This window comes from Chiloscyllium punctatum, chromosome 24 (genome assembly GCF_047496795.1).
Source record: "Chiloscyllium punctatum isolate Juve2018m chromosome 24, sChiPun1.3, whole genome shotgun sequence".
Classification (NCBI taxonomy): domain Eukaryota; kingdom Metazoa; phylum Chordata; class Chondrichthyes; order Orectolobiformes; family Hemiscylliidae; genus Chiloscyllium; species Chiloscyllium punctatum.
The window spans coordinates 49,785,513-49,800,869 of record NC_092762.1 but is presented as its reverse complement, the minus strand read 5'-3'; the positions used below and the strand labels follow the sequence as shown (position 1 = coordinate 49,800,869).

Genomic DNA, 15,357 nt, shown 5'->3' with positions numbered 1-15,357 from the left:
GCTGAATCAAAATTATATACTGTCCCTCCGTAAGTGAAATGCAACACTGCTGGGTACCTCAAGGAATATTTAATATTTAGATCCCACAATTTTCTCTTGACTTTATCAAATGCCTTCTCTGCTTAATTATGGCTCCAGAGAAGTTTTGAAAGAACATTATTCTGGAGCCTTTGTGTATTAAAGCCCGTGGATCTCTTTGTCGTCTTTTTGCTGTTTCAATCACTAACTGTTTTTCTTCATAGTGCTGAAGTCACATTAGGACTGGGTGGGGGCATGGGTCTAACCTGGACCTGCACACTGATCCAGTGGGCCCACTCCACACTCACCAGGCCCAATTCCATCTCCAGCCCCAGGAACTTCAGAAGCCACTTCTCCAAGGAACCAGTGAGGTCCTCACCTTCCTCACGCTCCAGAAGACCCACGAGCTGTAAGTTTTTGTTTCTTCTACTTTTATTTTCTAGGTAGCCCACTTGTTCCTGAAGGACCCGAATCTGGTCTTCCAGCATTCGGATCCGTCCTCCCCAGACCTGTGCTATGGTCTCTGATGCTGCGGTCCTCTGCTCCACTGTTTCCACTCTTCGGTCCAGTGTTTGAATCTCCTGCTCATGCTTCTTCAGCACGGCAGATGTTAGCTCCATTTCTGCTTCAATCTTTTCCCTGAGTTTGGCAAACTCTGAGAGTAAATGCTGCTGCACCATTAAATCCAAAGAGGCCACCCCAGGAATTTGAGTAATGGCTATGGGCACCCTGACACAATAGGGCAGTGTCCTGCCTGCTGCACTCCTTCTGTCCCTTTTCCTTTATTCGCCTTCATCCTGATCTTGGAGCTGTCAGATCACTATTTTAGCGGCTCTAGATTTCAACAACAATTTAAATTATCGATTTTTATCCTAGGGGTAGTTAGGGATGGGTTAGTCCACCGTGCCCAGGATATAGCACAGAGCCCAGCACAGCATACCTCTCAGACTACCACCATCTTGGATCTCTCTCCTCTTCCTTTTTAATAGCAACCTGGCTTAGAAAATCAATACTCTCTTCCCTAAGGTAATCCCCTCTAATTCCTTCTCTTTGAACACCGACACAAAATATTCATTTAGGGCAGCACTTACCTCTTCTGGCTCTACACATAGATTCCCTCCTTTCTCCTTGATTGGGCTGTTCCTTTCCCTGGCTATCCTGTTCCCTGCTTGTTGGTTCCCTCATCACATATCATGGTTCAGTCTGGTGTATATATCCTTCAGGACTCAAGTCAGTAGTGGTGCTACTAAGCCCGGATGAAGTTCCCAGCTTTCTATCCTCCATTCTTCAAACTGGTAATCAACATTGGCTGATGAATGAGTACTCTTCAATGTAGGTGGTACATTGCAGGAGGTTTCCTTGACCATGTTTGATCTAATGTCAAGAAGTTTCATGGGTGTGGAGTTAATGACATGGACTCTTGGGGCCTATTCTTCCCAACTATATATCAGTGTACCATATCCTTCTGGCAGGTCTTTCCTACCAATAGGTTGATGATGGCTGGGAGATAGATTCATAGAATCCCTATTGGCATTAGCTCGAGCTGATTTTGTAAGACAGTTACGATCTCAGGCTATTGCTTCATTTTATCCTTTAGTTTATTCACTTTTTAGTGAATTTTTTGATGAAGTAATAAGGAGGATTGCTGAAGTTAATGTAGTGGATGTTATCTAAACAGATTTTAGTAAGGCATTTGACATGGTTCCCAATAGCAGACTGTTCACAAAAATTACAGCCCATGGGATACAGAAGGATGTGACTGATTGGATCTGAGATTGGCTCAAAGGCAGGAAAAGAAGGATAATAGTTGACCAATGTTTTGTGGATGGAAAGCAATTTCCATTGGTGTTTCAAAGGACTCAGTGTTGGGTTTCTTGCAGTTTTTGGTATACCGTGATGTTGTAGATTCAAATGATTGAAAAGCATGATTGGGAAATTTACAGATGACAAAAATTAGTATGTAGATGAGAGTGAAGACATTGGCTGTTGACCGCAGTATACTATGGTTTAGTTGAATAGGTAGAAAAGAGGCAAATTGAATTCTATCTGGAGAAGAGTAAGTTTATACCTTTGGGGGTGGCATACGCAATGCACAGGAGGAAGTGAAAGACCTTTGAGTGCATTTCCTAAAGGTTAAACTGGAAGATAAGATGATAAAGAAGTCATTTGAGCTGTTTTCCTTCATTTAGTGAGGTCTTCAAGATTAAGCAGGGATGTAATGCTGGAACAGTGTAAGACATCAGTTTGGCCAGAGTTGGGCATTTTGCCTGCACTTATGATCACAACAGTGCCAATTACCTTAAACGTATGTCCCCTTGTGATAGCCATTTCGCCATGGGAAGTCGTCTCTGGTTCTCCACTCTATCTATGCCTCTCATTCCCTTGTACACCTCTATCAAGTCACCATTCTTCCTCCTTCGCTGTGATCAGAAAAGCCCTAGCTTCCACAACCTCCCTTCTATGGGCATGCCCTCCAGTCCAGGTAGCATCCTGCTAAATCTCCTCTGCACTGTCTTTAATCCTTCCTATAATGAAGCAAACAGAACTGTTCAAAATATTCGCAGTGTGGTCTAACTGGGGTTCTGTAGAGCTGCAGCAAAATCTCACACCTCTTAAATTCAATCCCCCTGCTAATGAAAGCCAACACACCATCCGCCTTCTTAACAGCCTGTCAACTTGGGTGGGAACCTGAGGGACACAGGATCCCTTTGTTCCTGCACGCTGCTAAGAATCCTGTATTTAACCACGTAAAGGTTTTCTGCAGAATCCTCCAATCTAAAACTATCCCTATCTTTGTAAGTTCCTCCGGTCCCTACAACACTCATAAACTGTGAAACCTCCTCAAGTCCCTATATTCCTAATGTCTGCAATATCCTCCCATCCTGATGTCCCTCCATATCTCTGTAACCCCCACCATCCTCCAGTGCTCTTCTGGGGAACATTGCAGAGGAAGGAGGAGTTGGAGAGTCTGGGCCATGTTCCGAGGTATGAAGGGCTGCAGAACCTGGAGGATGGTACAAATGTCGGAAGGGACGTGGGACTTGCAGAAGGTTAGAGGTTCCGGGATTCATTGAACCTGCAGGATGGGACAGGGTTGTGGAACCTGGAGGATATTGTGATTTGAACCACAGGTGATTTTTGGTTGGACCATTCAGCCGATCTTACAGTCATGCAGATATACAGCATGGAAACAGACCCTTCATTCCAACCCAGCCATGCCGACAGGATATTCCAACCCAATCTAGTCCCACCTGCCAGTACCTGGCCTATCTCCCTCCAAACCCTTGCTATTCATATATCCATCCAAATACTTCTTAAATGTTGCAATTGTACCATCTGTAAGATTGGCTGAAAGATCCAATCAAACATTGCCTGTTGTTCGGATCGTGGCATCCTCCAGGTTCCATAACCCATTCATGGTCCCATCCTGCAGATCAGATTTCCCAACCCAATGTAGTCCCACCTGCTAGCACCCGGCCCATCTCCCTCTAAACCCTTCCTATTCAGATAACCATCCAGATATCTTTTAACTGTTGCAGTTGTACTAGCTTCCACCACTTCCTCTGGTAGCTCATTCCATATATGTACTATCCTCTGCGTGAAAAAGTTGCCCCTTTTTATCTTTTATATCTTTCTACTCTCACCCTAAACCTCGCCCTATAATTCTGGACTCGCACACCCCAGGAGAAAGCCTTTGTCTATTTACCCTATCCATGCCCCTCTTGGTTTTATAAACCTTTATAAGGTCACCCTCAGCCTCCGACTCTCCAGGAAAAACAACCATCACCTGTTCAAACTCTCCCTATAGCTCATCCCTGGCAACATTCTTGTAAATCTTTTCTGGACCCTTTCAAGTTTCACAAAATCCTTCCGATCGGAAGTAGAACAGAGTTGCATGCAGTATTCCAAAAGTGGCCTAACCACTGTCTTGTACAGCCGCAACATGACCTCCCAACTCCTGTACTCAATACTCTGACCAATAAAGGAATGCATACCAAGCGCCTTCTTCTCTATCCTAACTACCTGTGACTCGACTGTCAAGGAACTCTGTATTTCATTTGAAAAATTGCACAGACAGGTTGAGTGGCCCGAGGTCTTCTGGGTAATGCTAGTTCAGTCTAAGCTGGTAGGCAGAGCCAGTGAAGTATTTGCAGCGCTGTCTGATGAATGGGCGAGAGATAATGTATATGTCAAACAGGCTGTTTTAAGTGCTTATGGATTGCTTATGAAAGGGAAGCCACTACAATTCCCTTTACTGTACCATCGCTATCTGTCAAAGCTCCTTCAGGTCTATATCCTCCGAATCGTTGAAACCTGCTCTCACCATTGCAATCCCCATTATTTCCTAACGTTGTTGAGTCTCTAAAAGCTTTCCTATCAGGTTAATCTCCTCCTCTGCATACAACACTCCTAGCCTGTGTAATCCCTTCAATTCCTTCAGTTCCTATATACCTATGTATAGGTGTGACTGCTTTGTGGCCATTGTATTCTCATTTATATCTGCAAAACGCTCTGCTCACTGTAGCACATCCTATGCTCATAAGTGAATCTGGTCTCTCACAAGACTCTCTATCACTCTCTCCTCCAGTCTCGACAAGCTTCCCTATCCCTGTCGTATCTTGCAGCATGCACACCACTCACTCTCTCTGACATACCTTCCAGTGCATAAATTCATCTCTCCTTCTAACTGTATCCAGTCTACAACTTCATCCCTGTCCGTGCAACATCCTCCAGTCCATATACTCCTCTCTATTGCTGCAGCATTCTTCAGCTTATATCATCTTCCATGTGCTTGCAACATTCCCCAGTCCATACTACCCACCCTTTCCCTGTAATATTCTCCAGTCCATGCCATCCTCCCTATCACTGTGATATTCTCCAGATCCCACAACTATTGTTAAATGTACGACATCCTGGAATCCTGTGAATGTTTCTACACCCTGATCAACATAGTCCATGTAACGATCCACAACCCTACACACGTCCCTATCTCTGGAATCTAATCAAAGACGCTTTATCTCTCTAACTTCCTCCAAACAATAAAATGTTTTCTCCTGCGAACTTTCTGTAGCAACTGTAACTATGTTTAACCCTGCAACATTGTCACGCCCCCAAACATCTCTCCCACTCTGTGACCTCTAACCATCCCTCAAAGGCCCTCTCTCGGTGACACGCGCCATGCATTTGCAACAAGGCAGATGGAATGACAGCATTAACTGAATAGAACCGATATGATCGAACTGTTATTGTGGAGGTGTGGCTGCAGAATGATCATGACAGCAATGTGATTATTGAGGGGTTGTAGGGATTTAGACAGGATCAGCAAAAAACCAAACAAGGTCCCGTTTTGTTGTGAAGAAAGGACGCAGTCAGTGCATTAGTGAGACAGCCAATTTAATCTGGGAATCAAAATATAGAGTCATTTTGAATGGTCAGCTTCCAAATAGCAAGGGGGATCTGGAAGATCAAATCACAATCCATGCTCGTTGGTAAGTTGGATGCAATATTTTCTTGGTGATAGTTGACAGAGGCATTTGGAGTGGTGAATTTCTGATTGGACATCTGTGGCCAATGCTGTTTCACAAGGATCAGGACTGCGATGTCTGTGTGTAATTTATATCTGTGAGTCAGATGAAAAGGTCAGCAGTTTGAGTGGTAATTTTACAGACGACATTCGGAAAGGCATGTAATGATTAGGGATAGTTAGGGGAATTGTGGATAGTGAGGAAGAGTGTTCAAGGTTGCAGCAGTATGTAGATCAGCTGGAACGTTGGGCAGAGATGGGGCAAATTGAATTTCATCTGGACAGGTGTGAAGTGATGCATTTATGAAGCCAAATGGAAGAGAGAAGTACACTAATTGACTAGCTGGAAACATTGATAAACAGAGAGACATTGGAAGCTAGTCCATAGCTCCCTAAAAATAACAACACAGGATGTAGTGGTCGAGGGGGGAGTATGGTATGCTTACCTTTATTGGGCACAGTATTGAGTACAGACGTTTGCATGTCATGTTGTGACTGAATGAAACTTCAGTCAGCCATGTTTGAAAGATTGCGTGTCATTCTCGTTGCCACACTACAGGAAGGATGTGGAGGGTGTAACAGAGGGTTGGCAGAATGTTGCCTGGATGAGAATGTGTTTACTGTAAGGAGGTTGGACGCAATTGGATTGTTTTGCGTGAGTATCGGAGACTGAGGGGTGACCTGGTACAGGTATATAGCATTAGGAAAGGCGTGAATAGTGTGGATAGTTGGAATCTTCCTTCCAATGTAGAAATATGAAATTCTAGGGTGCATCGGTTTAAGGTGAGAGTGAGAAGTTTTAAGTGAGATGAATGAGGCCAGTTGTCTTTACCGAGAGGGTAGAAGCTGCTCGGGAGGTGGGAGAGGTGGAAATAAGAGCAAAGTTTTGAAGTGGCATTTAGACACAAACATGAACAGGCCGAGAATAGAGGGATATCGCCCATGTGCAGGCAGATGGGATTAGTTTAGACTACCATCATGGTCAGCACAGCCATGGTGGGCCGAAGGGCCTATTACTCTGCTGTACTGTTCTAGTTTATAACTTAACGACATCTACCCTGTCAAAGCCCCTCCAAATCCTGGATGTTTCATTCAATTTCTCTCCCATTCTTCAAAACCCCAGTAGGTTCAAGGGCAATTTTGAGTGGGAGCAGCGGCCGAGGAAAAACTAACCCGGGAGACTACAGCTAAGGTAAGACAGTTTGTTTCAAAATTACTTACCTGTAGCGGGCAGCGGAAGTGAGGTTGGAGCGCATAGCTGGGCGGGAAGGTAAGTGATTAGTATTTGAGTGGGTGATGGAGTTCAACCCTGCCAAGTGTGAGGTTGTCCATTTTGGAAGAACAAATAAGAATGTGGAATACAGGGTTAATGGTAGGGTTCTTGGTCAGGTGGAGGAACAGAGGGATCTTGGGGTCTATGTACATAGATCTTTGAAGGTTGCCACTCAGGTGGATAGAGTTTGTAAGAAGGCCTATGGAGTATTATCGTTCATTAGCAGAGGGATTGAATTCAAGAGTCGTGAGGTGATGTTGCAGCTGTACAGGACTTTGGTTAGGCCACATTTGGAGTACTGTGTGCAGTTCTGGTCGCCTAACTTTAGGAAAGATGTGGAAGCTTTGGAGAGGGTGCAGAGAAGATTTACCAGGATGTTGCCTGGAATGGAGAGTAGGTCGTACGAGGATAGGTTGAGAGTTCTCGGCCTTGTCTCGTTGGAACGGCGAAGGATGAGGGGTGACTTGATAGAGGTTTATAAGATGATCAGAGGAATAGATAGAGTAGACAGTCAGAAACTTTTTCCCCGGGTACAACAGAGTGTTACAAGGGGACATAAATTTAAGGTGAAGGGTGGAAGGTATAGGGGAGATGTCAGGGGTGGGTTCTTTACCCAGAGAGTGGTGGGGGCATGGAATGCGCTGCCCGAGGGAGTGGTAGAGTCAGATTCATTGGTGACCTTTAAGCGGCATTTGGATAGGTACATGGATGGGTGCTTAATCTAGGATAGAAGTTCGGCACAACATCGTGGGCCGAAGGGCCTGTTCTGTGCTGTATTGTTCTATGTTCTATGTTCTATGTTCTATAGAAAGGATATAATTGTTCTAGAGAAAGTACAGAGAAGATTTTTCAGAATATTTCTAGGGCTGGAAATGTGTGGATATGAAGGAAGCTTGAATAGCTTTTGTTCACTCCAAAACAGAAGTGTGAGTTAGTTGAGGTGCACAAAATAATAAGGGACACTGATACAGCTGGTATGGAAGACTGGTTTCTTCTACTGATGGGTGATTGATCAGAAATCACAGATTTAACATGATTGGTAAATAGATGGGACATATGAAATACTTTTTATATTTCTGGTGGGTTTCTGGAATTCACTTCTGGTTTGGTGGTTAAAGCAAAACCCTCAACTTGTGCAGATCCAGATCCCTTTTATAAAGAAATGCTATAATCTGGTGTGGTTCAGGTACTGGACTGGGATTAAAATGGGCTGCTAATGGCCTATTCTCTGCCATGACTTTTCTGTGGTCGTTTAAAGTAGGGATTGTAGTGTAACAATTGTTTTTGTTTTGTAAAAGTACCGAATACTTATGTTCAGAGTGAGGATCATAAATATTCTCAGAGTATGAATTATTTTCACAACCAATTGTTGTTAATGGGTTTTTGAAGGGAAAAACTACCTAGGCTCTTAATTCACCTTTACTGGGAGTGCAGCTGTGAGACTACCAAGTGAAATAAGACTGTTTTTCCTTTTACTTTCTCACTGGTCTAGGATCCTGAACTTAACTGTAAACATCATCACTGCTTTAGCTGAGATCTGATATTTCAACATAGCCAAGATTTGAAATGGCACCCACAGGTCATTATACTTAAACAGGTGATGTATTTACCACCAAGACATTAGATCAGGTTTTCATCTCAAATCAATCTCCTCTTCCCTTTCATTTAAAGGGTCACTCTTTAATAAAAAAAAATCAGCAGTGAATGGAGGCACTTGGACAGAGCACACTAATCTCCTGTACCTTTAAACACTGGACACAGAAATGGCCCTCTGATTTCACACTTGCAGCATTCTTAACCATGCTTGAATCATTAGCAAAGTAGCAGTCTAGTGCTGAGTATAAGGTGATTTAAAACCTAGTGTACTAGTCTAGTACAGGTTTTGAGAGACAGACTGGAAGCCAGGCCCCCTGAATAAATTTGGCAATCCTTCACAATTTAAACCTGAATTATCATAAACATAAGTTTACTAACAAAAGAACATAAACGCTGATTAATTGTACAAAACATTGTTAAATCCAAAATTCATAACAAAATTCAAAATTGGTAATAATGCTGTCCCAAAAGCAACCTCAGAAGAGTCACTCTGCTATTGCACTCATCAACATACTTTTGTATCTGTCCGGACTCTATTGAGTCAATTGAACAACATTTCCATACTGAGTCTTATTCTTGGTAAAGTTCACCACAGTATTATCAGGTCTCATTTGGGAGCTCACTATCTGAGAGGGCAGGTTTGTGATTTTCTATAGAATTGCATCTTTAATGGGGTCAACACAACATTTAAAAAAAAATCTTCTGCCAACACAATTCCAAATATTACCATAAGACCATAAGCAAGTTCCAAACTTTAACCATTGTCTGAGTAAAGATGTTTCTCCTGAATTCACAATTAGATTTATCAGTGTCTGTCTTCTATTTATGGTTGTATAGTTGGTTTGAGTAATTTCTGCCCAAATCAATTCAGCGCAAGAGCAATGTGAAGTGCTTTAAAATCAGGTTGACTCTGCAGTGTCACTTGACTGCCACAAAAGGGTGGTAAGAGCATAAACTTTGAAAAGATGACAATATCAACTCACATTTGGTGTTTCAACACCAACATCCCTTCACTTGACACAAATTTGAAGAAAGGTTGGTTATGAGGTATAATTGCTAACTGCAGTTATTTAAGATTCTGAGGAAAATATCTGCATTCCTCAGGATGAAGGTGGGGAAAGGATATGTTAAGATCATAAAACTTAAAGAAATAGAAACAGGAGTAGGCTGTTCGGCCCCTCAAACCTGCTCCACCATTTAATAGGATCATGGCTGATCGACATTCCTCATGTCCCCTTCACTGCCCTTTGCCCATAACCTTTATTCCTCAAAAAATCAAGAATCACTCTCAGCTTTAAATGTACACAGGGACTCTACCCCCACAGTTCTCTGTGGCAAGGACTTCCAAAGTCACTCAACCCTCTGAAACAAGAAATTCCTCCTCATCTCAATCTTAAATTGGCACCCTCTATTCTGAGACTGTGCCCTCTGGTTCTAGGCTCTCCCATGAAGAGAAGAATCCTCTCAGCATTTACCCTGTCAGGCTCCTTAAGAATCCTGTATGTTTCATTGAGATCATCTCTCATTCTTCTGAAGTCTGGTGAGTTGAGTCCCAACCTATTTGGCCTTTGCTCATAGATGATCCTTCCATAGCAAAGATCATCCTAATGAATCTTCTGCTTTTATATAGATCAGTGTTAGGACCAAGGGTATTCAGATTAATTCTGACCCAGTGAAACCCAATTACAGAATAATACGATGATCTTCGATTTCTGCTGCCAGTGCACTTGTAGCATTTGTAAGCATTGCCCTAGATTCTACAGTTAATGACAAATAATTCTATAAGACAACATTGAACTTGGGCACCCAACCATCATCAATCATCCAACAATTTGAAAGTGATATCTACTCAGGATTGTGAATTTCTGCCAGGTGTTTTAATGTGACTGACCAAACTGATTCTCAACCTGCAGACCTTTGGATGCATGAACTGCACTAAGTGAGAGGAGCTCTTGGTTTTTGTGGTCCATTTAGTGAAGACTGAAATACAGGTAGTTCTTCTATAATGTGATGGTTGCATTCTTGTGCAACCCTGTAGATATGGATGATTTTCCAGGTGCAGCAGGAATATGCTAGTTTGATGTTGGAGAGTTCCAATTATTTGGATTTTTACAACATGTCTGAGAACTAAACCCAAAAAAAATGCAGAGAAAATATCTGTCCTTTAATCTTCCAAGCTCCTTTAGATTACTTAGTGGGATACTGAGCTGTACAGACCAGTCCTAGATGTAAGCTTTATTTTAAAGTAACTTCAAGCTCTTAATCGTTGATTATTTTCACTGCCTGGACTCATTCATGGACACTTAGGGATATTATCAGAACTTGTAATTGTGGAATTGTCCTCCAATGTAACTGTTTTGTTCCCTTCACAAATACTGACTGACCTGCTGAGTGCTTCCAGCATTTTCTGATTTTTATTCTGGAATACCAGCAACTGCAGTATTTTTTTCTATTTAAATGATTGCAGACATGAGTAAGAATATTTGAGTTTGTCTTTAATCATAACATTTTTCCTCTGATTCCCAAGCCTGTACCAGAAGTTTGAATACATTATCCTATCTGACAGTGAAAGGATGGAGTACGGTCAGAGATGCTAAGATATGGACCAGGTGGATGTCAAAGATCTTCTGGGACTCTTTGAACACTGAGGAGATTTGTTCGGTGTGCTAGAGCAGCCATTCCTTAGGTGCCATGGCATGTTTGAAGGGGGTCATAGTCTGAAAACTGTGAGAAGGGGAGCCCCAAGGACTTATGGGGCCGTGGTAACTGAACCGATGAAATACCCAAGCCAAACCTAACTTGGAGCCTGATATCTTGAAACTTGCAGAAAAGCACCAAAGCTCAAGGATCACATTAGGCCTGATAGATGTTTAATTTCAGACAGTCTTTTCAAAGTTCTGTCTAGTATGTTGGAATGTTCAACTCTTCTTGGTGTTCAATAATAAATGATTTTTTGTCTCTCTTTGTGTTGTATCTCTGTTTGAAATGGAGTCCCTGAAATCTGAGGAAAGCTCCTGGAGGGCCGTGGCCAAAAAACAGTTGAGAATCACTGTGCTATCCACATTCGCCAAAGTAGTAAAAGTATTTTCATTTCATAGTAGTTTGTCATAAAGTGTTTTGACAAGTTTTTGAGTCACAAGATAAAGTGACATACACTTGGAAGGTTTTAAAAATGTGCACAGTTAGCTTTAATACTTTACAAAAATTGAAATTACAGGATTTGAATTGACAGGGTGTCTCCAATGGTAGATACTCTGAGAAGTTTTGTTATCAGAAGAAGGACTTTAATTCAGAGCTTCCTGTTCAGTTTTCAAATGTAAAGGATTATTAACGTTGTTTGAAAGAATTAGTGAAAAGTCGCATTGTGGACTCGATGGGCCGACTGGACTGCTTCCATATTGTAGGGATTCTATGATTCTGGGTGATTATTTGCAGTGTAATTTTGAATTCAACGCAAATTTTATTACAAACACTAGAGGGCAGCAATGTATCACTTGGCAGCTTCCCTGAAGCCTGTGGATTTCAAATCAGGACCAAGGACAGCAACCAATTCAATGTAAGATTTGCAATAAGGAACCATAAATGTAAGAGAGTCACTAAAATCAAAGGGAAATTAAGCAAACTGTTATTTATTCAAAAATTCATGAGAATATGAAACTGACTTTAACAAGGAAAAGTCAAGGAGCTAGCATAGATAGATCTAGGGTGAAAGTAGATCAGCACATGAACAGGAAATGAAGAGAAGAATAACCTCAAGACTTAGATGAGAAGGGCAGAGGAGGCTCATATAGACCATAAACTTTTGTAAACTAGATAGACCAATGTCTTATTTTTGTGCTGTATGTTCAATGATCAGAATCTTGCTGACTTAGTTTGTTTCACAGGTGACAGGCTTTTTAACCTGGATCTTGCTTGGGAAGAATTCTGGTGAAATCTTACTTCAGGTAATGAATTAGGCATTTGCCTCTGAGGCCGCTGTCCAGTTAGGAATGCTGAACAAGATTCAAAGTCAAGAATGTGTCAAAATGCAAAATTTAAAGGCTAGTTGGCAGTGCTGGGTCTTTTTCTTTTCTTTTGAGGGAAAGGGATTGACAACATGCAGGAGAGGTGTCTGAACACTGAAAGAGCCCCATTACTGGCAATCATGATGCCGATAATGGAGAATACATTTGAAATTGACAGCCTGGTCTGGTGCCATACTAACAATGAAAGAAGAGATAAGGAGTGAGGAGAGAGAGGTCAAAGCATTTCATTGTAATCATGAAAATAAATCTGAACTACCTATTTGTATTATGAAAATAAATTTCATGATCAGTGTGTCGTGGGCCTGTAATCACAGTTACCAATGTTTTTCACTAACTGAGGCCTTATCTTTCTTGCATAGAAAATATTGAAAGTGTTGCAGGGACTGTGAAAAAAGGCAACCCTAATCTCTGAGGAGTAGTAGTACTGTGAAGAATCACCTGCTACATGAATCATACAAGCCCTTCACTGGCACCAAATCCTTCACCATCAACACCTTTGGCTTACTCTTGACCTGAAACTTAATTAAATAAATCATGTTAATACTGTGTCTAAAGATAGGCGAGAGTTTGTAATTTTGCTATTGAACTTTGGGAACCCATTTCTTGATTCACTAAGACCTGTGTGCCATCTAGAATACACAGGTCAAGAATGTTCCAACAACACTTGAGAGCCTCAACACTATCTAGAGCAAAGCAAGCTGCTTAATTTGCACTACATCCATATTTTAAAAAGCAGTACCTCAAATGGTGAAAAACAGGTTCAATATGTGTCATCCATGAGATGCCCTAAAGCATTCTGCTCAGGATCCTTCAACAGCAACTTCTGAATCTGTAGATTCTTGTCACTTAAAAGATCGAGAGGAGCAGATTCATAGGGACACCATTAGCTGCAAGGTCCCTCCAAGTCATGTAACATCTTGACTTTGAACCATATCATTGTTCTTTCATTGTTACTCTCCATTCCTATCAGCACTCAGTGCATCTATACTACAAGAACTGCAACATGAGGAAGGTGACTCACTACTATCATTCAAGGGCAGTTGGGAATGGACAGTAAATGATAACCTTTCCAGTAATTCTTAAGTTCCCTTGGAGTGCAGGTTCACAATCCTTTGAAAAGTAGAGTCGCAGGTAGATAGGTTAGTGAATAAGGTGTTTGATATGCTTTCCTTTATTGGTCAGAGTATTTAGTATAGGAGTTGGGAGGTCATGTTGCGACTGTACAGGACATTAGTTAGTCCAGTTTTGGAAAATGGTGTGCAAGGATGTCGTGAAACTAGAAAGGGTTCAGAAAAGATTTACAAGGATGTTGCCAGGTTTGGAGGCTTTGAACTATAGGGAGAGGCTGAATAGGCTGGGGCTGTTTTCCCTGGAGCTTTGGAGGCTGAGGGGTGACCTTATAGAGGTTTCTAAAATCATGAGGGGCATGGATACGATAAATGGAGAAGGTATTTTCCCTGGGTTGGGGGAATCCAGAACTCATGGGCATAGGTTTAGGGTGGGAGGGAAAAAATATAAAAAGGACCTAAGGGGCAACCTTTTCAAGCAGAGGGTGGTGTTTGTATGGAATGAGCTGCTGGAGGAAGTGGTGGAGGCTGGTACAATTTAAAGGCATTTAGAGGGCATCTGGATGGGTATAGGAATAGGAAAGGTTTAGAGAGATATTGGCCAAGTGCTGGCAAGTGGGACTAGATTAGGTTAGGATATTTGCTTGGCATGGACAAGTTGGACTGAAGGGTCAGTTTCCATGCTGTACATTTCTGACTCTACCTTGGTGGAACCTGAGTTGTGGTCAGACAGGTGGCACAAGATGTGGAGCAAGTGATGACAGTGGCGATAATTGTAAGCAGTTCCCATTAGAAGAAGGCGTGCAATGGCAGCTTTGAATAACAGGGATGGGTCAAGACAGCATCAAAGTGTTCTCCCACTTGTGGAAAGTGCAGGCAGTGCTGAAAGAATGAAGGAGGCAGAGATGATGACATCGTGGCTCCCTTCAAGCCTTTCAGTTTCCTGTCACTTCCTGGATTCCTCTGACTTGCACAGATACAGGTGGAGCGGTGAATGACTGGGTCTTCATTGGCAACACAATCCATAGGATATTTGTCATTGTCATCTGATTCATCTTTGCAGAGAAATGAACAGGTAGTCTCCACATATATTCCAGCTCCCAAAAATAGAAATTGCTGGATAAAACCCAGCAATTGTGGTGGCATCTGTGGAGAAGCAGAGTTAACATTTCAGGTCCAGTGACCCTTCTTTAATAATTCAAATGGGCAGCTCAGATTTATTTCCATGATTACAATATAATGTTCTTACCTATTATCTGTTGGATCCTTATTTTATTTAGAAGAAGGGTTTCTGGATCCAAAACAGTAAATCTGATTTCTCTCCACAGATGTCATCAGAACTCCTGAGATTTTCCAGCAATTTATGTTTTGTTTCAGATTTCCAGCATCCAAATTTCTTTTGTTTTTGTATCATCCAGCTAAGGTGGTTGTAATATGTAGAAATATAAGGAAGATAATATGGATAATAATTTTATCCACCTAGGGCTTAAGTTAGTGTCTTCAATATTGAAAGTGTCATGATGAATAGCTTTACTGTGATTAAAATAGCAAGTTTTGAGATTAATATGTTTATCCTATTTGTTAGGTTTCATGTAGTTCTTCATGGTTAATTGCTCATTATCAAAAATAGCTGAACAAGTGTATTGGCTTCAAGTTTTTAGATTATGAGGGGTGGTGGTTTGCATTAATATGAGACAATAGGATCTGCCTTTTAGAGTACCATTTAGCTTGGGGTCACACTGACATGGGCACCAACAGTGAAGAACTGCATGCCGGAGCCCCATATGAAACTTGTCCAGATGAGGGCGTTATCAGCTTCCCAAATATACATGTCCACAGGCATAGGCATCAGCA

At 41.8% G+C, this 15,357-nt stretch overlaps 1 long non-coding RNA gene across 2 annotated transcripts in view; it reads left to right on the top strand.

The window, feature by feature from the left end:
* The window catches only part of LOC140494530 (uncharacterized), a 54,293-nt gene extending 42,957 nt beyond the window's left edge, over positions 1–11,336 (top strand). Inside the window, exons 3-5 of one of the 2 annotated variants that reach the window (XR_011964003.1) lie at positions 243–427; positions 6,666–6,734; positions 10,939–11,336. This is a non-coding gene — a long non-coding RNA (uncharacterized lncRNA). The remainder of the gene's footprint in view (positions 1–242; positions 428–6,665; positions 6,735–10,938) is intronic. The other variant, XR_011964004.1, reaches the window with a different exon arrangement.
* The last annotated feature ends 4,021 nt before the right edge of the window (positions 11,337–15,357 follow it).